Consider the following 25763-nt stretch of genomic DNA (forward strand, 5'->3'; position numbering starts at 1 on the left):
TGCTGCTTATCAATAAGGAGGGGAGAAAGGAAATTCAGACTATGAAGATGCAGCGACTCTGGGCTCACAGAAAAGGAGGATGCATTCCTTCTGTGAGTGCACCCTCTTTTCTTTCCCCTACCAAGAAATGATCAGCTGTTGTTTCACTGTTCAAATGGCCTCCCCATTTGTGCTTTCCCCACTGGTAACCATCAGCAGTAGACTCTCCCAAGGTTTTGAGAGATGCTAGGCCTCAGGGAGTAGATGGAGTGGGTGGATTGTTATGTTCTCTTTGCGTGATTTGGGATCTTGGCCATAGCCCATTATCTTCAAGCAGAGTAGTAACCACATTGGTGGGGAGAGATGTATCTATGTTGTAGTATTATTTATTTTCCACATCAGTGAGACTATTGGCAGCTTCTGGGGGTTGGGGAACAGGGATTTTCTTTGAGTAAATGATGGTTGGATCCAAATTGTTCCCCTAGTCATTGATGGCTGGAAGCCATTCAAGAAGGAACTAACAAAGCAAAAGCACTATATGCATTCTAGATCAGTTACTAGTGGAGTTATTCGGTTTTCCCCTTGCAAAATATGAATGTTTTGACTTAACACAGGCAACATGCCATGTGATAGCAGAGAGTGAATGCCAGACTATTTTTAGTGGGCAACCAAAGAACCACTGGTCTGTGAATACCAAATGAATTCTGTCAATTATTAAAATGGTTGTTTTGTCTGCCCCCCCCCCCTTTTTGGGAACTATTCCCAGGGTCCTTTTATGTATAGGTCAGGCGCTTTAATATTGAAGCACTTATTTTTCTCCCTGAATTGTTAATGGTTTTTTATCCATTGTTTTACAGCATAGATGAGTCTGTAAAGAAAGAAAAAGAAAGGAAAGGTGGGGGTTGAGTATCAAGAATATCCCCTATACTTTCACTTATTTGTGTGTGTGGTCCAGCTACCTCTTCTGACTTGTACTCTTTTGATTATTCAGTGCTTCTTCTTGTTACCATATTGGCCTTTGAGCTCTCAAGGCAAAATTGGTAAAATGATACGTTTTGTTAGGCCAAGAATATAAAATTATCCAGACTTTTTTATTACGATTCCCAGAGCCATACATGCACAAACTCTGGTCTCCCAAGCTGGCTGGAAAATTCTGAGACCTGCAGTCCAAATAAGTAACTTTTCCAAGCTCTGTGAGACAGCTTCTTACATCAGCAATGGGCATCCTGTGGCCCTATAGGATGTTGCCAGACCACAACTCTCAGCATTCCTCACTGCTGGCTGTGCTGGCTAGGGCTGCTGAATGGTGGCCCAGCAACATCTGGATGGCCACATGATTCCCATGCATGTCTTAAAGCTTAAAGCTTACTTCCTGGCATTCTTGGACAGCTGTCCAAGGATTCCTGGCTAGGTCCATAGCTATCACATACCTGGAGAGCCACTTAATTTTATCTTCTGGCCCAGCAGCCTGAGGAGCACCAACCAGCTGGAACTAGCTGCCTTACCAATTTTCTGCAGTGCCCCCAGCACAGTGTAACTGAGAGATAAATAATGGGGTTTTAAAAAAAATGCTAGGTTGAAATATCCAATATATAACAGAATATACTTCTGAATGCACCTGGTTTTTGAAACTAAGGAAGGTTTGCTTAGATGGAGGCATACTATAGAGTTCTCCAGGTGGGGCTGGAAAATAATTTTGCCTGAAATCCTGGAGAGCCAGTGCCACTGAATTCAAAACATGCTGCAAGTCTTGGAAATGTGTGAATTTGTGGGGCTTGATTTGCTTTGTCTCATCATGAATCTTGGGAGGCATGAAATGTATCATTTCAGTAAAAATCTCAAAGCCCACAACATTTTTGGTCATCACTACTACTTGTGTGTGCATTGTTTTATTTATTTCCTTTTGTGTGCTTTCCAGCCATGTGCTGGTGTTAAAGAATTGCATGTATGTGTGAGAGAAAGTTAAACTCACTCTTGGCAGCTTCTTAGCCCTCTCCTTTTGGCAGGTCTGCACACTTCCCACTATGAACCCTGTGCTTGGGATGAAGCAGCCAGCCAAACCTCTTCTTCTGAACTTCTAAAGTCCTGCACTCAGCAGGGAGACCTATAAAGCCAGCAGTGTGACAGTGAGCCAATTTATTCTCTTTTCAACCTCTGGCGACCCCCAGCACAGAGGTTTGTTTTGGTAGCTGACAAGGGACCATTGGTTTCTCTTCCCTTAAAATACATGTTCAGTGGAGAGGCGCATATTAGCCCTTCATAGCAACAAGCCTTGGTTGAACTGGAGAGGATCCAAATGTCATATTTGAAACATCAAACTTGCCTTGAGAACTTCAGTATCAAGACCACCCAGCGTTGCAGTCCCAGTCTCATTAATGCATGTGTGATACTTGCTGGCACAAACACATGCATGTTTCTTTGGCAGCTGAATTCCAGCTATTGTGATAATGCCCTACTTTGTTGTTCACAGTGTATTCTGGGGGATGGCATGGACACAAATATTTTGTGGATGGCATGAATAGTAGTATTGAAAATTGCTATCTCTACAAATGCCTGCAAGTTTTCTTTGGGGGGGGTGGGAGGGGGAGGGCTTGTCACAAACTTGTGCAGTATAACTGTGTTTCTCATCTGTATTCATTTTGCACTGAATAGAGAGCTCTGCTTAGTGTGAGATTTTGTATTGCGGAAGAGCATGGTGAGGCAGATGCTCCAAATAGGTAAAGATCAGACAGTAAATTCTTAACTTGTAGCAGCAGATGTGTCAAGAAATGCCACTGAAATCAATGGGGGTTGCAGCCCTGGGACTCTGAACATGTGTTTTGAAAAGAAGAGAAATCTGTACGTGGTGTAAATTATATAGGGAAAATGGATAGTCATTCTATGAATAGCAGATTTTTAAGTCCCTCTAGGGACTCTGCCAAGGATAGTATTTTGAGTTGTTTATGTTCAAAAGCAAGAGTCCCAAGAGTGATATACTGCTATCAATTCACTCAGTTCTGTGGTCTTTTATTATTGTTGTGGAATTTCCCCACTTCACACTTACATTACAGCTATTGTGTGAAAAATTCACTGGAAAAATGCTGTTGGAGAATTACTGGTAATATATATTATTAAAATGTGTGTTTCCTTTCTGAATTTAACTGCAAACCCATACAAATCCATTGAATGTTGAATTGAACATCCTCCTTTTCAAAACGGCACAGCACTTGCTCACCAGAAAATGGTCAAATTCCTATTATCCCAGCACATGAAAGAAATACGTCTCTAATTGTACTATTAAAAGGTGTGTTTGTTGGTAAAATAAATTATAATGGTTTGCTTTTACACATTACATCTAGTATCAAGGTTTTGTGAGTGAGTTATTGAGAGGAATGTGGTTTTACAAAGAAGCATGCATTTCAGACAGGAAGGTGCAAAATGATACTTACATGATAGTATACAATGAGATATTTACAAGTAGGGATTTCAGGCAAAATTAGAAATGGTAAGGAAGTAAGGATGCAAATAATATTAACTACTTTCTTCATATTTAATTGTGAAGGGTCTGTCAATGGCTACACATCATGAGAGTTTATATGTGTATTTAAATGATTTTTTTTTTTTGCATTTGGGGACTTTTCACAAGAATTTCATTTGCACTAAATATAAGCATTTGTACAAAAATATGGTGTATTTGCACACATAACATGATTTTTTGTGTGTGTGAATAGAAAATCCCCCTCCCTCAAAAGTCATTAAATGTTAAACGCTAGAGCGTTTGTAATTGTATCCAGTTGGGAAGAAAACTTTGGTAATTTTTGTTATATGTGAAAACATATGTGTGATAGATGATTTTGTTATATGTGAAAACAAAATAAAGATTTACATCTCTCTAAGGGAGTGAGCTACAGGAATCTCTGCTGTAGGATGCCCAAGAAAGTGGTGCTGAGGATAATAAAACATAAAGACCTTAATAAAGACCTAAAAACTAATGCAAGGGTGCCTTATGGCCTAGCTGAGTCTGCTAATCCAGTTCCACAATTTGGAAGGTACTGTTCAAGTACTGTCTTTGTTTGGAGAAAGAGTCCCTGAGTCCTTTTCATTCCCCATACTAGCCATTGCCTATTTTCCATGGTGGTGCAGCAAGGAAGTGGGAAAGCAGTCAAAATTTGGCAATTCAAGCAACCTGTTTCTCCAATGCCTCACAGTCATTGTACCCCTGGCTTCCCCCACTACCATTAATGCCTATACCAGCACAGCTAAGCTGATGTAATACACCACAAGGATTATGACAAGAGACAAGAGTTAAAGAGGTTACCTCTGCCACTCACCTGTGTCATTTAGCGGTTGATAGCAAGCAGCATTGTCACCAGCACCCTGCACAAGGAGGGGCCACAGTGCCCTCTATGTATCTGGATGAGAATGTGGTACAAGTCAGGCATTTTTTCTGGTGTTGGCACAATGCTGCAAAGGGACCTCAGAGGCAGTTCACATCCCTTAGTAGGGACATTTTTTGGGGGGGGGGGTAATGTAAATATCTGCATATAGAGTTAGACATGTGTTGTGCTACACAGACTTCGTGTTGCACAACTACATTCACACCGGAATATACTGTACAGCTGAATACACAAACAAATTCATATAAGCATTTGCATGTACATAGTTAGCCTCCTCATGCCTAACCCTGCTTTCCTAATTTAAAACTGAATGCAGATGTTCTGTATCAGATGCACTATATCAAAATATGAATGCAGATGTTCTATATCAGAAAAAAAGCCCAGTTGCTTCTGTAGCAGAACCTATACTTGCAGAAGAACAGCAATGAGATTGCAGCCAAGAGTACTCACCCCTGCAAAAAACATGTTGTGAAATTTTTTTGAAGGGGCTTTTAAAGCCCCACATTAGCCCAGTGAAGCCTTACTGACTACAGATGGTTGGAAAGAAACCAGTATGGAGATGGCTGGAGAAAAAGAACAGAGTTTTGTGTTACTGACCATGTATTGCAGTTCATAAATAGTCATAGGCTTGTTCATTTCATCTCTCACTTGGTCTTACTAAGGGCCGAAATAGACAGACTGGGGCTGCTGCAATCGCACACCGTGGCCACAATCCGCTTTGAAGCTGCCCATAAAGAAACACTCCTTTTTTGGGCAGCAAAAAGCTAACTTTGCTGCCCACACTGCGTCTGGAAGCTGGCTTCATGATGCTCCAACGCTGTGCGGTGTGCAGCGTATAAATGCTGTGCCACCAGAGCATCATGGAGTCATCCCCATGGGATTAGCTGGGTGGCTTCCAGGCAGCTTGGGAGCATGTGGCGTGTACATGTTGTGATCTGAGGCTGCCTGAAAGGCGGCTTAACTTGCTGGTCTGTTCCAGTTCTATGTAAAGATCATTTATCAAGCAAATAGTTTCTTTTCTTGCTGCGTGTCTGGACAAAACAGTACCATGCTACCAATTAAAACAACGGGTGCATTTACACTGTAGAAAAATGTAGTTTCATATTATTTTAAGTGCTGTAGCTCCATCCAATGGAATCCATAGGTTTCTACTTTTACAACTAAAGTTTTAGTTTGACAAGTCTTTAGCCTTCTCTGTCAAAGAGTGCTGGTGGCTCACAAAACAACAAATCCCAGGATTCTGTAGGATGGAGCCATGGCATTTAAAGTGTTGTCAAACTGCATTATTTCTACAGTGTAGATTCACCCAATATGTTGATATATCACTGTAGACTTAAAAGATTTTGAGAATTATGGCAGTGTTTGCTTTTACTGTTGTTTTCAGTTGAAATTAAGGATGTATTATCCATTGACTGCTTTCCATGACAGTGGAAATAAAACAGTAGGCACCTGTGTGGATTCAAAGAGCAAAGGAGTCATGAATGTTGAGGCAGAGTATCCAGATATGATACTTTCCTCAACAGGACTGCTGTATTGTTACTGAAAGAGAGCTGAAATACAAAAGCTCTGCTCCTTGCAGTACATCCAAAGCTCAGAAATCTCCCAAGCAAACATCCATGCTGTGATTTTCCTTTTGATAAAAATATTGTCAGTCTTGTTGGGTTGACCTTCCATGCCCAACTTGAGCAAAGCATTTCATATCTTTTTAGGATTGGTAGATGATCTTTAATAGGAAGCAAGATTGAGTGGTGTGCATATTATAATGCAAAGATTATAATAAGTTGGTTATATGGAGGATGGGAGGTAAAAATACCTAAGTGTCCTAGAATATATTATTGATCTAAGTAGCTGAAGTATTCAAATTTGGCCCTGCCATTAGGCCAAATGAGTTGGCAGCATTTTTTGCAATTCGGGTAACAGATTTTGGGTGGAAGCACGTTAGCATGTCAATGGCTAATCTATGAAACTGGGTGCATGGAGTTGCTCATGCACACATGAGCTTGCCTTGAAGATGGGTGGGGCCTTACTTGGATCTGCAATCCTTTATTTTTTGAATCCCTGTTGTTAATTTATACTCAAAGCATGGACTAATGGCACAGGAAAGTCAGATCCATCTTCTAAAGTCAACTCTGGCATGTGTGGATCTAATCATGTGAATATGTAACTGGAACAGTATTAGTATTTCTTCATGCTATTACAGCATTAGGAGGGATTTGGAAGCTTTGTGATCCCCCCCACACACACACACACATATCTGCTTTTTCTACTTGCTAAGTAAGCCTTCAGGAGTGAGATTTCACTGTAACTGCAGTCCCAGCTCCCCTGTTGAAATTCACAGGTTCCGCAAAGCTGTAAGTGTTGGAAAGCATGCTTGCATTGTTAATGTGCAGCTATAGATTGTAAGAATACTGTTGCAAACACCACTTATTCTGGATTAACTGTAGTGTGGAGAGGAATAGATGCTAGTGTTATGACTAACTAGAGTAGTTTTCAAGTCTCTGGGTTTCCCTACTTTAAATTTATTTCTTTGAAGTTTGTTTAATTCTCTGTTTATTTTGCTCTGAAGCCAAAAAGACCAAGCAGAGCACCTTAATAAAAATAAGTGATAATACATTTCCCTGCCTTTAGGATTATAATTTTAAAATCTGATTTACTTCTGGCCTCAAAAAAATGTCTGGCAAAAATAAGTTGTGAGAGTAAGATAATTTTCTTAAAAAGCAGTATAGATTGTGGGAAAGAAGTTGTAAAAAAGATGCACAGAAAAATCTGTCTGTCTTGCAAGAATTCACACATTCTTGAAAGAAGAAGGAAATAGCAAAGGCATTCGTTGTAAAAATCATGAAGGGGTGTAATGCATTTCAACTTAAAATGATATACAGGTACGTCTGGAGTCTATTGAGATATTATGGTTATATTGAGTTGGTCAGGTGGAAAATCTGGCGTCTTCCTTCGCTGTACTCTGAAAAACCATTCATCTGGAAATTCAAAGAATGAAGCAGGAAAAATGCTGGCACGGGAGGTGATCTTTGATAACATATTTTCAGGGCTTCCTACAGTAATGTATTTTTCAGGAAGCAGCATCTATGACAGAAACACAGAAGGTGCAAGACCTGATTTGTGTGTGATTGGAGCTTCCCCCCTTCCTTTTTCACTCTCTGGCATCTAGCATTCCCATAACATGTGAGGGTTGGCATCTTACCAATCTCACGTCACTGATGCTCCAAGCTGTGTGCCAGAGATCATAGAGGTTGCTGTGACATACGGCTGGTGCAGATGTAATGCTGCCTGATCGCTTCACTACCAGTGTTGCCAAAATTAATATTGTCTGGCCTGGAAATATGAATTCTTGTTGCTTATGTTTTATATGAGGCAGCATGGTGTGGTTTGAACATTGGACTGCAACTGTGAAGGCCAGGGTTTGAATCTTCATTCTGCATGGAAGTCAACTGGTTGACCTTGGGAAAGTCACACTCTTTTAGCCTCAAAGGAAGGCAAAGGCAAACCTCTCTGAGCAGATCTCACCAAGGAAACCCCATGATAGGGTCACCTTAGGATCACCGTAAGTTGAAAATGACTTGGAAGGCATACAACAGCAATGTTTTATATACAAGTTGAGCATTGTAGCTGGAAAGTTCTTCTCCAGCTGATATTTTAATGTGAGACAGAGAAAAACTTCCACCCTCCTTCTACTTCTTCCACATGCCTTCCTCAGACCTTCTCCTGCAAACCTATACTTATTTTGCCTGCTACTTTGGCAGCAGTGAAATGGATGAAGGGCCTCTCCTGTCCACCTTCAGTAAATGCAACACTAAATTATCTGTGGTGCAAATGGTAAGGGCCCTGGAGCACATTCTCCAAACGAATTGATCATCTGCTTTTTTCTCAGCAGCTGGGATATAGCCAGGAGTGGGCCAATTCTTGGGGAGGGCAAGCTAGAGAGAGATCTGTAGTCCTCCTCTCCCAATAACATTTCTCTCTTGATGGCATCACAAGAAGCGTGGTGTTGTTACTGTTGGCACTGTAAAAAGGTACAGAGACACACCAAGCTTGTGATGCCATTAAGAGAGAAATGTTACGGGGAGAGGAGGACTACAGGTCTCTCTCTGGCTTGCCCTACCCAAGAATTGGTAGTGTTTACTGCCCATTCCTGCTGCTTTGTGAGTGAAGAGGCAAGTGATACATTGGTTTTGTTTCCTCCAGAACTCCAGCTTTAATCATGCCAACTGGGGCAAAGACAAGAGAGATGCCCAGTGCCATTCTCTCCCTTGGACCTAAAAGGGGCTGACAGTGGCAAAGGAGGTAAAAAATCCAGACAATTTGTTTGGAATCTGAACCAAGGCTCTTACAAGAGAGAAGTACAACTAGAGGATTCACAACTACTATTTGTGGGTTGCAGAGAATGCAGACATTCGCCCTTCCCAGCAAAGAAATGAAAAGCACCCATGTTTTCTCCCACAGATAAGGAAGAAAGAAAGGGACAAGTTGTTAATTCAATTAGTCCTCCCCAAGTTGAAGCATTTTCTTATAATTTTTTTTTTAAAAAGCCCAGCAATAGTCATTGAATGTGTGCCCACATAAACAAGGTTGTGTATATTATCATAAATAAATGTGAGCTTTGACAATAAAAACCATTCAGTAAGTGCTGGGGAGGTAATGTAAAAATGCACATTTGTTAGATATTCAGAACAACCGTAGTCAAACCTACCATACTGAAATATGTGTCTGTTGATTGAAACTATATACCGTAACAAAAAGTTACCATAATTTGATGAATGTTCCTTTCTGTTTTTATGGTAACTTTGGAAATAAAACCAAACAAGTAGAATTTGCAACAAAATGTCTAAGTGTACTAGCATGTCAGCCAGTCAACCATGCCCTTTTCCAAGGCATTCCATTCCATGCCTCTTCACTCTTTTCCTGCAAGGTAAGTGTTGATGTTGTGCCACTGAGCATGCACAGTGATCGGTAGTCTACTTTGAGGTGGCCCCCTCAGAAATATTTTGTGTAGTCATTTTCTCAAGTCTGCTAATGTCTTTTTCTTGTGCTCTTGTGGGGCTATTTTACCTGTATGAGGAGCCAGAGTAGGAAAATTAGCTGACTGTTAGTTACATGTGGTTTAGGATTTCTTTCCAGAGTTCTAGGCCTCCCTAGAGTTCTGTGGTAGGAGAGAAGACAGATACAGGCCTGAAACACAGGGATGTGTTTCCTAAGCATCCCGTCTCACAGAGTGGAGCTAAACTAGCCCCTTGGTTTTTTAAAGAGCTGGCAGCAATGAAGCAATAGTGGCAGAAAACTCAGAGTGAATCTGACTGAAAACAGGCTAAAATCTGTCTGAAGACATATGAAGCTTAGGGAGTACTAGTTCATTGGATAAGAGGTATAGAAATGTACTTGCTATTGCTAATGCAGAAACAGGGTGAAACAGATGTGTGACGATCACATGCAAAAGTGATGCATATTGGAAATGGACTGGTTCATCCATTCCAGTGCTTATCAACATTAAAACAAATTTGTACTTTAAAAAATAAACTGGGGGTGTTAGAATCTAGTTCCTGTTTCCTCAGTTTAGTTTAGTATTCTGTTAATAAATGTAATTTATAATATATTATATTTTCATGGTTGCATTGTGTAAAATTACAATAGATCGATTTCGCACCATTCAGAATATGCACAGAAGCTTATATGTTATTTACAGATATCCAGTCTTCTTGTTTGTTTGTTTTTTTGTAACAGAAGAAGTTATTTTGTCCCTTTACTTTCTTGTGGGTCATTCGATTATGGTGTGGTTAGAATTTCTTTTCATAACTTCCTGATTTGCTTTGACTAACAAAAAGATGAGCACAGTAGAATTATAGGAAGGGTGGGCAAATGGTGGCCTATGGGCCAGAAAATGGCTCCAGGGCCATTCTTGTGGCCTCTACGGCTCAAAAATGCAGTTGTAAAAAAATGTTCCAAAATTACTTGTAGGCAGTGTGAAGGACATTTGTACCTTGTATTGAGCCCCCCTGATTCTTCCAGAGGTGAAAGAAACCTTTTTGCTTTAGAATGACCTCAAAGGTCTTCTAGAGGCCCAGAAAGATCCTCATGTCCCCTATGGGGTTTTTTGGGGGGGCATGTGGGGGAAAATGATGTTTTTTGTGGGAGCAGGTGTGGCGAGGGCTGGGGCCTTGTAAGGTCTCCAGGAGAGGGGCTTACATGCCCCCCTAGCTTCCCACAGTTGCCCTCCCCTGGAATATAGTTTAGTAGTACAGCATATGCTTCCTGTACAAAAGGCCTCAGGTTCAATTCACACCAGTTTTAGGTAGGTTTAGGAAAGAATTAGTCCTGGAATACTGATGCTAATAATATTGTTCACAGTGGAGCAAATGGTATTATGGTACTGGGTTAGATGGACCAAAGACCTGATTCAGCATAATGTCCTGTGTTTCTCTCTACACCATGCCATAAGTAAATGTGGTAACACTGGAGTCTAATGGCACTTGTATATCATAGAACTGAAATACAGGACAACATGCTGGTAATTCCTTTGAGATTTCCTTTAATAGAGTAGTCCAGACTTTTTCCATTCAAGATTTAACATCTTGCAAATGTGTGTAAATAGCCTACCACATAGTTATTTCTTCTGTTTTCTCATGCATGTTCATTTCCATTTCAATCTCTTATGATGGTCTTAATAACACCATATTTTGTCCGTATGCAATTATTCTTATAAAGTCGTTTCATGTATTTGCTCTTAGGAAAACACTGGAGAAAGGTTTTTGTAAAACATGTCATTTCCTGCTGAAAACACAGTAGCCATCAAAGCTCTGTGTGGTGTGCGGTGTGTGTGGGGAACTTGCATGGTTGTCATCCAAGATAAAGGCTGACAGTTATAGTTAGCAATGGCTGTTTGCCATCCTGTTTCAAAGAGGTAAAAAAAGTGTGGCTTTCAGAAGGGCTTAAAAATCCACATTGTGCTTCTGTTTGCTGGCAGGGGATGTATGGAAGAGAGTGACGAAGTGGATTTACTTAGCAGCCTAATCTGCCTAAAATGTGCATGTCCAACTATCCTCCCCGGGAACCTTTTTTAAAAAGCAATAACCCACAGGACAAGGTCCTTAATTCTCCAGAATAAGTTTATCATCAGATAATTGTGCACATCTCTTAAAGCCTATTTAGCAGACCAATGGAAGTCAGGAAACAAGGCTTGTGTATCTGATTAAAGATGGCAAAGGTTTCTGTTTTCCCATGAACTGTGGTGGATCATAGTTTAACATGCCAATAGAGGTTCCATGTTCCTTGCTTTACTTTTATAGACACTAATTATGACCTAATCTTCAAAATAACTCTGCCCTTCATTCATTCATTAATTCATTCATTAATTCATTCATTCATTATATTACACTCTGCATTAATGGAGCAGCTTTTGGTTATATAAAGAAGATATACAGAAAATCAAACTAATGCATATGGCATTAAAGACACAAGCAATGGCACAACCCATATCCTCACAAGGGTTGTTGTGAATGCACAGTGAGGACACTTGCAAAAACAAATGGGTGGGAAAGAAGAGTGAGTGGGTGCATCATTCACACTACACAATTATAATGCTACATTCCACTTTAACTGTCATGGCAACATCTCATGGAATCCTGGGATCTGCATTGGAGCCTCTTCTAACTCTATGGTTCTATGAGAAGGAGAAAGCAATGCTTCCCGCTTTGGTTTTAGCTCTGCCCATTACTGCTTTTGACCTTGCCAACCACCAGTATCTATCTTTAACAGATTTATCACTGAGATTCTGGCTACATTTGCACTGCAGAAATAATCCAGTTTGACACCACTTGAACTGCCATAGCTCAATGCTATGAAATTCTGGGAATTGAAGTTTGTTGTAGCACCAGAGCTCACAAGAAATGACAGTTCCCTGAATTCCATTGAATACACTGAACTATGGCAGTTCACATGGTGTCAAACCAGATTATTTCTGCAGTGTGGATGTAGCCTCTAAGGCCTTGATCATTTAAAAAAAAACAAAACCTTTCCTGGTCCAGATCATTCAGAACCACTGAATCCATAAGTAACAGGAGCCAGAGTTTCATAAACTCTACAGCACCAGTGGGTATTCTGCAATATAAATGTTTAGAAGAAATCCATTTAAAAGCAGACAGTATCAAACATTTTATTTTTATTTGTATATATCAGTCTATTCTTCCAATTCCCTCAAGAGCTTGCAACATCTGTGTTAATTTTAGTTTTTTCAAATTTTATTTTAGTGAAGAAATCAGAATGTTTATAAAATAATGTAAATGCAGCCTGGAGTATATTAAATAAAATATTCATTGAGTTCCCTTACTTAATGAGAAGGAGCAGCTGTTTGACATGACACAGGGCAGGAGTGAAGCTTTAATGTGCTTAGGGGAATCATCATGATACATACTCCTAAACAGCAGTAAGTTACCTCTAAAAGCTCACACCTGCTCAAACTTTACATGCTATTTTGAGAAATCAATCTTCCTACATTATATATTTATAAAGGATATCCCTTTTAAAACACACACACACACACTTACATGTCCCTCCTAGTGGCCACATTCATGTCATTTTCAGACCAGTGTGCCACATGGTCCTGACATAATATAGGTAATAAGGGCACATGACAAACGTGCTGAAAGTACACGCTCCATGTGTACTAGGGCTAGAAACGGGCGTCTATTCTTTAACCCTAGTACGTGCAGAGCATGTACAAAATGGCTGCGCCCTTCCACACAGGTGCCGCCATCTTGACGTAGTGGATGCATAGAGTCTGGACGCCGCGTGGCACAAATGATGTCGCAAGTGTGCCATTGGCACCTCGCGACTTCATAAGTGCGCCGCAATTAGAAGCGCCATTTTGGGGCTTCTTTTTTGCGGTGTGGAGGAGCCGTGTGGTTTGGACGCTGGGGCTCCTCCACGCCGCAAATGACGGTGCCGGCAGACCGCCGATTTCAGGTGGTCTGTAATGTGCCAAGATAACCGTAAATAAGTCTAGAATATTAAAAATCATGAAGGAAGCAAAACTTATATCTCTGCTGCTGTTCAAGCAAAGGCATCCTTGTTTTGAGGTATAGGCTAGCTCTCTATATACAAGGTCTAGAACATTTGTTCCCTATCAGCCTTATCCAGTTTAGTCAGTGGTAAATTATAATGGAAACTGTAGTGTGTGAGTATCTGGGGGAATGAAGCTTCTTCACACCTTAAAGGATGATAGGAGCTGCAATTCAGCAACATACAGAGCACCATATTGACCCTGTCTCTGCAGCAGACTTTAGAGGGCTTACTGTAACAGTCCTCTGACCTGTTATTCTGCAGGTTTGTGTATGTGTCTTCTCATATGTATCTTTCTGGTCTTCAAGCTGCTATTTGCTTCCACATTTGGTTATACTGAGGACTCTTTCACACAGGGAGCTTACCTGAGTAAATCGCCATGAAATCATCGTAAATCGTGAAAGAAGCCTGATTGGGGTTCATACCCCGCCTGCTTCTCCCATGAATAAATTGTCCTGGAAGCATCGGGGCTCGCTTTTACCATCAGTAAATCTTCATGGAGCTGCCATTTGGTAAGAATGGGATCTTCCATTATTACCTAATGGCGGCTCCATGCCGATTTACTGACGGGAGAAGCGAGCCTCAATACCTGCGTGCTGATCTACAGTACTCACAGGAGAAGTGTGCGGGGGTGTGAACCTCGGTCACGCTTCTTTCATGATTTATGATGATATTATGGTGATTTGCTCATTGGTAAGCCTCCTGTGTGAAAGAGTCCTGAGAGCCACTTCCCACATTCTTCTTTATTTCCTAGGAGTTTTGTGACCTGCTTTCAAGTTATAAGAATAGATGATAGAAACCAGCTGTGGAGGATACACATTTTGTTGGGTTTAATTTGGGTTGATTTCGAAACTGATCATTTTGTTGTAGCTTTTTATATATGAAAGGCAACTGAATCTTGACGTCTATTTGTTGACTCTGGTGGGTTCCAATTTAATAAGGTGCACAGTTTAAAAAGCATTCTGTACTATGACTTGGAAAATTCTGTGCCCCCCTCTTTCCTTTTGGAAAAGAATCATTCAAAAACTTTGATACACATATATTCTGTTTGCTCTCTTGGACCTATCAATTAAACTCTTATTTGTACATAAAGCATTTAACAAGGTTTTTTGTTTTGTTTTGGCCCAGGAAGTCCAAACTGATCCTAATTTTTATTGTTCAAGCCTGTCGTTTGCCTTGACACAACACTAGAAGAGACATTTGCTTTTGTTAGCAGAAAAACATATTTCCTCTCAGCCTTAAACTCCTGTGGTTGTGAGCTCCAACTATGCCCATCATTCAAGGCATTGCAGGACAGACATTACCTGAGATTTGTGCCCTTTGGGCTGTATAAAAATAGGATTATGGAACATCTGGCAGCACAGTAGGAATATTTCACGCTTTAGTACAAAAATAAAACCACAGAGGAACCCAAGGAAAATGTTGCAGAAAAGAAATTACCCTTTCTTTATCTCTCCAGCATCCATCAAGCAACAACAACAACTTAGAAGGTGGAAAGTAATGAGATGCCAAAAACCAAAAAGGAAAATAAAGGAAGACAAGAGAGAGAGAGAGAGAGAGAGAGAGAGAGATGCTTGGTGAGAATTAAAATGAGCTTTGGGTTATTAGCACATCTACTCATTCTGCTGCCTTAACTAGTATTAGCAAAGGCTGACATCTTTCGGCCTTCTGGGGTAAAAGGAAACCAATACCAAGTAAGCAAGTTCCTTGTTACTTTTTAAAACATCAACTCTCCTTTATAGTAATTAATGAATCCATTTGGGCATCGGGTGAAAGGCAGGAGAAATAGATCACTGATTTGTTCACAAGTCTGAACAGTTGTAGTTAATAAATAATAAATATTAAAATAATAATAATAATAATAATAATAATAATAATAATAATAATAATTTGTTTTATTTATATACCACTATTCCAAACATCATAGTGGTGAACAGCAAGTAAGCTAATTAGCAAGTAAGCTAATTTGCCCCCAACAGTCTGGGTACTCATTTTAGCGACCTCGGAAGGATGCAAGCCTGAGTCGAGCTTGAGCCCTTTTGCTGGTCTTGAACTCGCAACCTTGTGGTTTTGAGTGAATGGCTGCAGTACAGGCATTTAACCACTGCGCCACCAGGGCTCCTTATTAATATTAAATATTATTAATATTAAAATTAAAATAAACAATACTTCTAGGTCAGTCCAAAGAGATTGCCAATGAATTTGGATGGAACATTTTTTAAAAAAATCACTGAACAAATTTTGAATATTAGTATTATTTCATATATCCCAGCTGATTGTGAACATTTAAGTCATTTTGGGTGGAAATTGATTTTTTAAAAAAGAATAATTTCCCACCTAAATCTTGGAATTAAATTCACTTCATCGTCACATTCTCATTTGTATTTTTCTCTTTATTGCTTTATTTATCCAGCTGTTGAGAACAGGAGAACAATATTTCCCCCATGTAGACCACAAAGCCACATCTTCAGCCAATTTTCAGAAACAAGAAGTCACCTCCATGTTTTACAGAATAGGGAGAAGGTTTTACAGAATAGGGAGAAGGGGTTATAGAGGACTCCTAAGGACTGGGGCACAGCTTTGGCCTCTTAAGATGTATGTGTCATTTAAACAGCATACCTCTAAAGTGACCCGAAGCAGCTTTTTTTTGGCCTGTCTGTGTGGGCCCTGACTTACAGTGGCCTTGCTGTTGAGTTTTCTTGGCAAGATTTATTCAGAGGAGGTTGGCCATTGCCTTCTTCTGAGGCTGAAAGTGTGTGACTTGCCCAAGTTCATCCAGAAGGTAGTAAGATCCATCACTGAGCAGGACTTTAAACCCTTATCTCCTTGTTCAGCATTCAAACCACTATATCACAGATGGGGATGTTTTATGGGGACTACACCTCCCAATATCTGATATTACCATTAGCAGACTGGGTATAATAGATGTAGGTCAGAAAAGTAACTTTTCAAATCGGTGACCCATTCATTGCCTCTGTTCATCCATTTCATGCACTCCTGGCATGAAGAACAGCAGTGAAAACAGACAAGCTTCAGTTTTGTTGCCTTCCAGATGTTTTGGGTTCCAGTGCACATGTTTCCTTACAATAAGCCATTCTGAAATGGAAATGTGGATTTTTAAAATACAAAACCAGCTTTACATATGCCATTTAGGAACAAAAGTGTAGAGGTAGAAGGACTGCTTTTCCTTTACTGAATTGTTCTCCTCAGAATTGCTCCCTCCCCCAAGTTGTTTTCTGCCTTCAGAGGGAAAAGACATTGCTCCTCCATATTTTCCACTCTAGGTGAATTGTTTTTAATAGAGTGCCAGTATGGTGTAGTGGTTTGAGCATTGGTCTAGGGCTCCAGGAGATGAAGGTTTGAAGCTCTCTTCATGGAAACCTGGGCAAGTCACACTCTCTCAGCTTCAGAGGAAGGCAATGGCAAACCTCTTCTAAATAAATATTGGCCTGTTCCGGACAGGCGTAAAGTACGCACCGAGGGCGTACTAGGGTTAGGAAGGGGCGTCTTTTATGGACACCCCTAACCCTAGTACGCCCTCAGTGCGTACAAAATGGCGGCGCCCATTCTACACGGGCACCGCCATCTTGACATCATGAACACCTAGCATCTGCATGTCGTGTGGTGGAAGTGACACCACGAGTGCACAACCAGCGACTCGTGCCACCACTTCTGGGGCGCAAAAAGAAGCCGTTTTTTGCAGCTTCTTTTTGTTGCGTCCGGGAATCACGCGGTTTGACTGCTGCGGTTCCCGGATGCAGCAACCGGCAGCGCCTTTTTTGGGTGCTCTGTAACGCGCCATTGTTAAGAAGACTCTTAAAACAGGGTGTTTTTTTGGGTTGCTATAAGTCACACATAACTTGAAAGCATGCAATATATGGTGGGACGGAGAGAGTAAAGCAGACCTGTTTTCTGCAACATCATCTGCACATTTATTCAGCATAAATGGAGACTCCCCAAAGCTGCTTTTTAGTTGTGTTTCTATAATAACAGTTTAGAGGTAGATTATCCACCTTTTTCATAGGATCAGATTCAGCCTTCAGCTCACTCAGCTCTCCTTAGCTCGCTGCCCTTCCCTCAACCTGTAGGTTTTGAAAAGCATTATTAAAAATTATATTCATTTGTTTGTTAACCAAGTATGAATGGAAATCTCTTTAGAATGAAGCCACAATGCTCTGATCACTAATCCAGAACTCTGTCACAATTTCTGTGATAGTTAATATGTCTCAGAGCTAGGGAAAATAATAAGAGTGCTTTCCCTCCTACATTTGCAGCTGCCAACCGTGACACCTCTTTACCACTGCAATTAATTAATGTTGGAGTAGTCTGCAGGTTTATCTTATGTATGAATGATGGTCAGAGTTGGCAAAGAATCAATAAAGCCTCCATTTTGAAACTGAGACAGGGAAGCATCCATTTTATTTAGATGTAAAATATTTGTGAAGTATAGTATTTGTTTGGAGCGCTTTTGTTTGATGCTTTGGAGCATTTCAGTATAATTTTTAAAAACATTTACAGTGCTCATATAAAAAAGTATTTATAATGATGTAATATGTTTTCTATGAGTTGACACTAAAGGTGAATAATGACATATAGGCTATTTACTGATTTCAGTACGCCTCTCTGACTATCTACTCTCTGGCGGGAAACAGCAAAGAGCAACAGTGGCTTTCATGGCCTTTTTGGGGGGCTCCAATAGGGAATGTAGGCCTCTACAGAAACCAAATGTTAGACTAGAGGAGCTTTTAGTCTGACCAGAAGGACTCTTTATATATCCCTAATTTTCTGTAATGTATTAACACGGACAGCTTATTAGGTCCAAAACACTCTGCAGAAATAATTCACTTTGAGACCACTTTAACTGTCCTGACTCAGTGCTAGGGAATCTTGAGAACTGTAGTTTCTTGTGGCACCAGAGCTCTCTGACATAGAAGGCTCAATGTCTCACAAAACTTACAATTCCCAGAATTCCCTAGAAATGAGCCAGGGCAGTAAAAGCAGTCTCAAAATCTAGTGGTGTAGTGGTTAAATCAGAGCCACTCACAGTCATAAGGTTGTGAGTTCAATCCCAGGCAGGGCTCCAGGGTTCACTCAGCTTTGCATCCTTCCATAAGTTGGTAAAATGAATACCCAGCTTGTTGGAGGCAATCGGCTTACACACTGTAAATTGCTTAGGGAGTGCTAGTTCACTGATAAGTGGTATAGAAATGTACTTGCCATTGCTGTTGCTCAAACTGGATTATTTCTGCAGTATATTTTGGACCATAGGTTATAAATCAATAAATTAAAAAGGACAACAGTTTGGCAGATTTTTCTCTATAGGTAGAGGGCTCTGAGCGTTTAGCTCTTAAAAATTGTCCGTTTGGCACATCTGCTCTTCTGTTCTGGAATTAACAGTGGGTCCTAAATATCTAAAAGATAACAGATCCTGTCTGATCTTAGCAGCTAAGTAGCATCATCTCTGGTTAGTACAGTGGAGCCTTGAAGGGACACATGCACATACACATACGCATGTCAGGACTGCCATTTTCTGGTTTATTTCATAACGTATTCTACATCCCTTAACAGCCCCACAAAAGGCAAATGCAGAATGATGGAAACAAGCACAGCTATCAAATTTAGCCCCTGTGCAGGAGGTGAATTGGCTCAGATTTTGATAAGAATGTACCTAAATGAAAGACTGAGGCCCTGTACACACCGGCCATTAAGGTTGGGCATGGGGGCATAGTTGGGGCGTAGCGACCTCATACCTGACTCCACCTCCCAGGGCACCCTGATGCCATGCGCCACTCCACATGGGGCACGGTGTCATGACGCTTCTCTGGCACTGTGTCCATATGATGCAGCACCGAAGGAGCCCCATATAGTAGTGGCAATGTGGCTATGGTGCCCTTTTGAGGGCACAAAAAGGAGCCTACATTGGCGCTTCATTGGATACTATTCTCTCATCTGTTGATGTCTCTTTTAATTTTCCTTCTTTCATTTTTAGTTCTTCTATAAGTGCCTTATCCTTTTCTTGTTCATATTTTTTCCTATCTTAATTACTAATTAATAAACCTATTATAACTGATTTACTAGTGTCACATACTGTTTTCACAATTCTGTCTAAAATGCAATTTTCTTCAAAGAAATATTTTAATTCTTTTCTCATTCTGTCTACAAAGTTGTCCTCTTTTAATAGCTCTTTTTGCAATCACCATTCAAATGTTTGATTTTGAGGTAGTAGCATAATTAATTCAATTATTCAATTCAATTATTATCCAACAGAGTCCTTGGCAAAACTTCCATTTTTTTCCACTTTAATAATAATAATAATAATAATAATAATAATAATATTTATTTGTATACCGCCCTCTGGCAAACCAATCCGGGCGGTTAACAACAGTAAAATATAAAATATGACAATTAAAAACACTTTATCCCTCCCCCCCTTAAGACAATATTAAACAGTATAACATATTAAAAACACAATGTCAATGCATAAAAACAATTAATTCCTTTGATACCAAAAACAAATCTATCCTAGACAACAATTGATGAGAATCTGAAAAAAAAATGTAAAGAAAATTTTATTTCCATATAAATGAATCCATACATCAGTTAAATCATGTTCTTGAATCAACTCTAAACAACGTAAAGGTAATTTTCCCTGATCTTTTAAAATCTTTTTCATCAATCTCCTGTCACTTTGGGACTTGATGTATTCCTTGGGTGCTAATCTGCAGTGGGTGAGCTGGAGGACATAAGATGGAGCTCTTTCTTCCACCTGCGAGCGCCTTGGTATCTCAACCACTTTATGGTATATTCCTCCACCACTACCATCTCCTGTATATTTAATGTATGGGCTTCAGTTGGGCATTTAACAATATACTTTCTGCTTACTGGATTTAAAAGAAATTGTGTGTATATATATATATATACACACACACACACACACACACACTTATGAATATATCTAAATATATTTGTTGTCTGATTCCACATCCTGATCAAAAATATAATATGACAAAAATATGATTGAACTGCTACTGAAAAAACCAGGCCCTGTCAAATCATTTCATCAGCACCTTTTAAAATGCCATTAGCCACCTCACTCTGTCTGTTTTTAAAGCCTTCACAAATTGAGCTTTTTGGTCTTATTATCTCAGCTGGATCCCTTGGTTTTCTATTGTAATTTGCCATTTGGCTGTTATCAGAATAGATGTATTAGTGCACTTTGGAGCTAACCTTAGGACTGGGTGGATCATTTTTGTATTAGTATAGCTGTAGAGACCATTCTCTAGAACAATATGAAAATGAAATTGGATATTTTGACATGAAATGTGCTCCCGCCGCCACCTGAGAATGAAAAACAATGCAATCACTTCATAAACTGTTTGAAATTTGTTCTTTTTTAAATAAATTTGAATAACACTTGTGGTAAGCGCTTTGAATTTTTCTACTATCCATTGTCAATTTGTTATTATAATATATTTTGTATATCATTTTTTTCTCCTTTTCTCAAATGGAAGGTGAGCCATTTTCCAGGTTTGCATGCAGATTCAAAATGCCTAAATTTCAAATATCTCATCTTTTTGTCAGTTTCTTTTACCATCCTTCTTTGTAATCCTTTTTTCTACCAAATTTCATCTAAAAATTTCATTTGTTGCTCTTGTCTTTTCCTCTTCAGTTTTGAATCTTTCTATATTTAAAAAAAACTTGCTTTCCCAGCATCCCACACTGTTTCCATGGCTGTACCTTTGTCAACATTGTCTTTGAAAAAGTACTTCAGTCTTTTCGGGTCATATTTCACCATATTTGCATTGGGAAGTTTAGACTCCAATTAAAGCAGCTTGTTTTCTCTTTCAAGCATAGTGTCACCAGATTATGATCAGAAAGCACTTTGGTTAAATTGCCCATTTTAACAACTCTATTTGTCAAATTTGGTGAGAGCCATAACACATTGATCATTGACAATGAATTATGGCTTGGAGAATAAAATGTGTAATCCTTGGAGTTGCCATATTTAGCTTTCTAGCTATCCTTTATATTCAAATTATCCACTCATTCACTAATTTGCTTTGATCCCATTTAATATTTTTAATCAGACATCTTATCTAATGTAGGCAATGTAACCATATTGAAGTCACCAAGTAATATCAAGTTTTCAAAGGAACTTTCTAAGAGCTTATTTATTAGACTAGAGGGAAAATTAAACTTCGGCTTAGACAACACATTTCTTCTTCTTTTCTAGAGATTCATATTAAAATGAACTTTTGTTCCCGATAGCAGACTTTAACTCTGTACTTCTGCGTTATGTGGTGAGCTATGTTTTTACATGGTTTGGCTTCCTCTGAGGCAATTTGTAGTGTTTTCAATATAAACTTTGCCTATCCCATTTGATGAAAACAGTGTGACAAAATTGTTTGCACAGCAGAAGGATTGAAGGAAGCAGCCCTTGACTTGAAAAAACTGCAACAAATGGATGCTTTTAGCTTGCGCTCAGCTACTTCCTAGCCAGCTCCTATCTCAGTCCTTGAGTCTTTGCAAAATTACTGCTTTTAAGGAATAAGAAATGTTAATCTGTAAAATTCAAATCATCATTTAAACTGAGTGAGACTGTTATGCCTCTGCATGGATGCTTTGTCCAGGGACAGTAAATAAATGCGAGTAGACAATGTAGAAGTGAGCAGTCGTGCCAACTTTTGATTCCTTTCTCCCTCTTCCTTTTTGTTTGTTCTGTTTTTAAAGAGGTTGTTTGTCCAGGGCAAACTGTGCAGTGATTCCAGTAATGATGTCAGTTACTCATTAAACTTTATTCTCTGATGGACTGCATTCTTTGTATCCATTTGCCCTTCTCAGTATATAATGAGAGGATAAAATTTGGGGAATGTTTGCATTTGAACTCCCCCATTTTCACAAATGTGCAAATGGGTGGGAAGACCATGCCTTTAACTTGTCTCCTAAAAAAAATAATAATGCATGCACCTGAAGTTACATGGGGAGAGATGCAGAATTTTGGAGGTGGGTATAGAAAGCATAGAGAAAGAGCTTTCCCTGCCTCCTTTTCCACAGACCCATTCATTGCTTGTTTTGCATTCTGTTATTCAGCCCCCAAAGAATGGAAAAGGAGCACCTGTTCAGTGCCTAATGAGAACAAGTTGAATTGCCAGTGCAATGAATGACAAGCTTCAGGACTGTTTGGTGTTTTGGATTTCTAAATTCTTCAAGTTGTTCAACCACTGCCAGACCCTGGCGTGCATGTGCCAAGAAGAATTGGTGGGATGAGGCGGAGAGGTCACCGCCAATGCTGTTTCACATTAGTAAGTTCTTTTTTAAGTTAACTGCGGTGCTATATTCATAGATATCCATTAATTCTCTGTGCTTTGATACTGTGTTCCTACATGGTAGGGGTTGGACTTGATGGTCCTTGTGGTCTCTTCCAGCTCTATGATTCTATGATTTGAATCCATATCTTAAAACCCTTTTTAATTAGAATGTTTCTGCAACTTATATTGGATGGTGGGTGTTCTAATCAAGAAGTTGGGTCTTGGTTCTGGGAGATTACATTTAAGGATCCACTGAAACTCTCTGGGTTACCTAGAGCTGGTCTTTCTCTCTCAGCTTGACCTAGTTACCACATTGTCATGGGCAGGAGGTGAGATCCACACTCAGCTTTCAATTCAGTGAAAGAAAAATGGGAGCGAAATATAAATAATAAAAAACAATACCATAGCAGCATTGCGGTTGTAGAATTCTAGGAGTTATAACCCCAAAAGTCACTTTTTAAAGCTTTGTTCATTTATCACAGACATACTGATTATTGTGCATTGTTGTTATTCAAATAAGGCCAATCTTCTTTCTTGTTGGGGGGACACAGTGGTGAAGACCATAGGGCAGGGATGGGGAAATGCATAGGTAATGGGTGTCATTTCATTACCCCTATGTTGGCCTGGGGGGGGGGGCATTCTGGCATGTTTTGACCCCTTCTGGCTAACTTTTTGATGCATTTTTAAATTTGCTTAAGAGGCTGTGGGGCTGGTGAATGCAAATTGCCAACATTTCAGGCTGTTTGAGGGCTTGGCATGTTTGGAGGTGAAAATGACCTGAAAATTGCCCCTCATATTAAAATTTGGGAGAATATCTGATGGCTTTGGGGGACCTTTGCCAGGCTTCATAGGTCGCATGTATGTTCCCAAGAGCCATGTGTAGCCTGTGGGCTGTCCTTTGGTTACCTCTGTTTTCAGGTTCATGTTTTCAAGGATTTGTGAGAAAGAAGGACAGCCTTGGGAACTAGAAGCAGAATATTGAACTCCTTTGCTCTTTGGGAGTAAATAAGGTGGAAGTTGTCAGATGGGTTGTTAAATGAGTATTTGTGTAACTAATGCAGACCAGGGATCTGAACCATCTGAACCTGCTCCTAAGTAATACTTCTAAAGCAACAACAACAACAAAACAAAGTGGAATATTTTAAAAATCATTCTATGGCATTGAAACTTGCAACAAACATTGTGAAGCGTTCTTTCTTCTCAGTTGTAGCCTGTTAAAAAGTGAGAGATCTATAAATTTCACACTAAAAAATGAAAATAATAAGAAAAGTGGAGGCTGGTGAGCGAAGAAATCATGCCATGATGCATTTTGGAAGAAGTCTTCAAGTGGTCACTAGACATTTCAAACTGTTTCTCTTTACTTATTCAAGTTTACCTGACCTAATCATTTCATTTCACATGTGCATATTGATTAGTTTTGAATTTAAAGTTTGCCAAAACTTATTGAACTGTTCTTGTTCTTGTGGTGTAGACACCTATCTCTATTCTTTCCAAATTATTTTTGCCTCTGGTACCAAACTTTCTGTTAAAGACTTAATGGCCAGGAGCACATGTACTTCATTAATTGAAGTATACCTGTCCTGTTTAGATGAGCTGCATTGATCTCCTATCGAACTTCTTTGAACAAAATTAGTGGAGAATTGCATTGGATCAGTTAACGCAATCCGACATTTTACTAAAAACCTTGTACGTAAAAAATTCCCATGTTCCAATGATTTTGGGGAATGCTTACTAACATATTCATGAAGGCTCTGTTGCAATACTCTGCCCAGGAGACCTGTGTTGTACAGTACTTGCTTCCCCCTCTTTCCCTCCTTTTATGTAGATTAATGAATCCAAGCTGAGAAACCAGTTTTATATTTAGCATGTGCTAATTTTGATTTAATTTACCTCTCAGCCAGAATATAATTTATTTTCTGGTGATAGTTTAGATGCTTGTACTAAAAAGGCAAGGCTGTTCTTGAGGCTAATAAACAGAGGGTACCACGATTCTAAATAGCCAAGCCTTAGATCTACTAAACTTGCTTATGTAGGGTTGAAATAGAAGTTTCCACTAATACAAAACTGGCAGTGAATTTTGCTGTGTCTTGGGCCAAGAAATGGGGATAAATCTGCATCATGTCTTATAGCAGAGAATCGGGATGTTGTTATTATTTTTCCAATTTCATTATAAATGTTCGGAAACATAATTAAAGGTGGATGGCACAGCGCTATCTTGATCCAGAGACTCCAGCTGGTGGGGATGGAATAATACTTACAAATCAGAAGCTAAAGAAAAAAGATTAAATCTATTTGGTAAAAATTTAATTAGATTCTACCAGAAAGAGAAAAATTGGTGTCCTACACTTTATGAAAGTGAACATTTACAAAGCTACAAGATCCTAGGCCAGACCATAGTTTTCTCTAGCCCATTATTGTCTGCTTTGGCTTGCAGTGGCCTTTGGAAAGGTAGAGATGGGGAATAATTTTATTTCATTTAACTTTTTATGATGATTATGAAACTGGGCAAACAGCTTCATATTAGGGATGGGAAGAATTTAAGATTTATTGTATTGTATTGTATTTTAAAAATTGAATAAGTGGAATACCCAAGCTGAGAGAGTCATGAGCCCAAGTCCAGGGCTTCAAGTGATTAGCTCTTAAAAATCTACATTGTAAAACCTCTTTGTTTGATTGTTTCTGCAACGTTTCCATGTTGTTTGGACCACGTATGATAAGGTCCATACTGAAGGCACAATTTCAAACTGTTCAAATGAGGAGGAAAAATGGGAGGATTATCAAGAATATGGAATGGACAACTAAAGAACTTTCAACTGAGAGAAGGTTTAAATGGGAGATGCATAAGGCAATTATCGCGCAGAGCCTTACGGTCTCTGAAACGTGGCTAAATCTTCCGTAAAGAATGTGGGTGTGATAAATAATTGCACATGCCCCCCAAATTTTAATCATCCTCTCCCGTCATCAAAGCATTTGCAGAGCAGCCATTTTTCAACAATGGGAACTTCTGTTATTGGAAATGGAAACAGGGGAAATC

General features: G+C 39.5%; 1 protein-coding gene across 9 annotated transcripts in view; it reads left to right on the plus strand.

The window, feature by feature from the left end:
* The window catches only part of SEMA6D (semaphorin 6D), a 343265-nt gene that overhangs the window by 68973 nt on the left and 248529 nt on the right, over nucleotides 1-25763 (plus strand). For 8 of the 9 annotated variants that reach the window (XM_042473533.1, XM_042473541.1, XM_042473539.1 and 5 more), the window contains exon 2: nucleotides 22512-22723. The gene's annotated coding sequence lies outside the window, so the exon portion shown is untranslated. Of the gene's footprint in view, nucleotides 1-22292; nucleotides 22425-22511; nucleotides 22724-25763 lie in introns of those variants that run through there. The other variant, XM_042473536.1, reaches the window with a different exon arrangement.

Source organism: Sceloporus undulatus, chromosome 6 (assembly GCF_019175285.1).
Source record: "Sceloporus undulatus isolate JIND9_A2432 ecotype Alabama chromosome 6, SceUnd_v1.1, whole genome shotgun sequence".
Classification (NCBI taxonomy): domain Eukaryota; kingdom Metazoa; phylum Chordata; class Lepidosauria; order Squamata; family Phrynosomatidae; genus Sceloporus; species Sceloporus undulatus.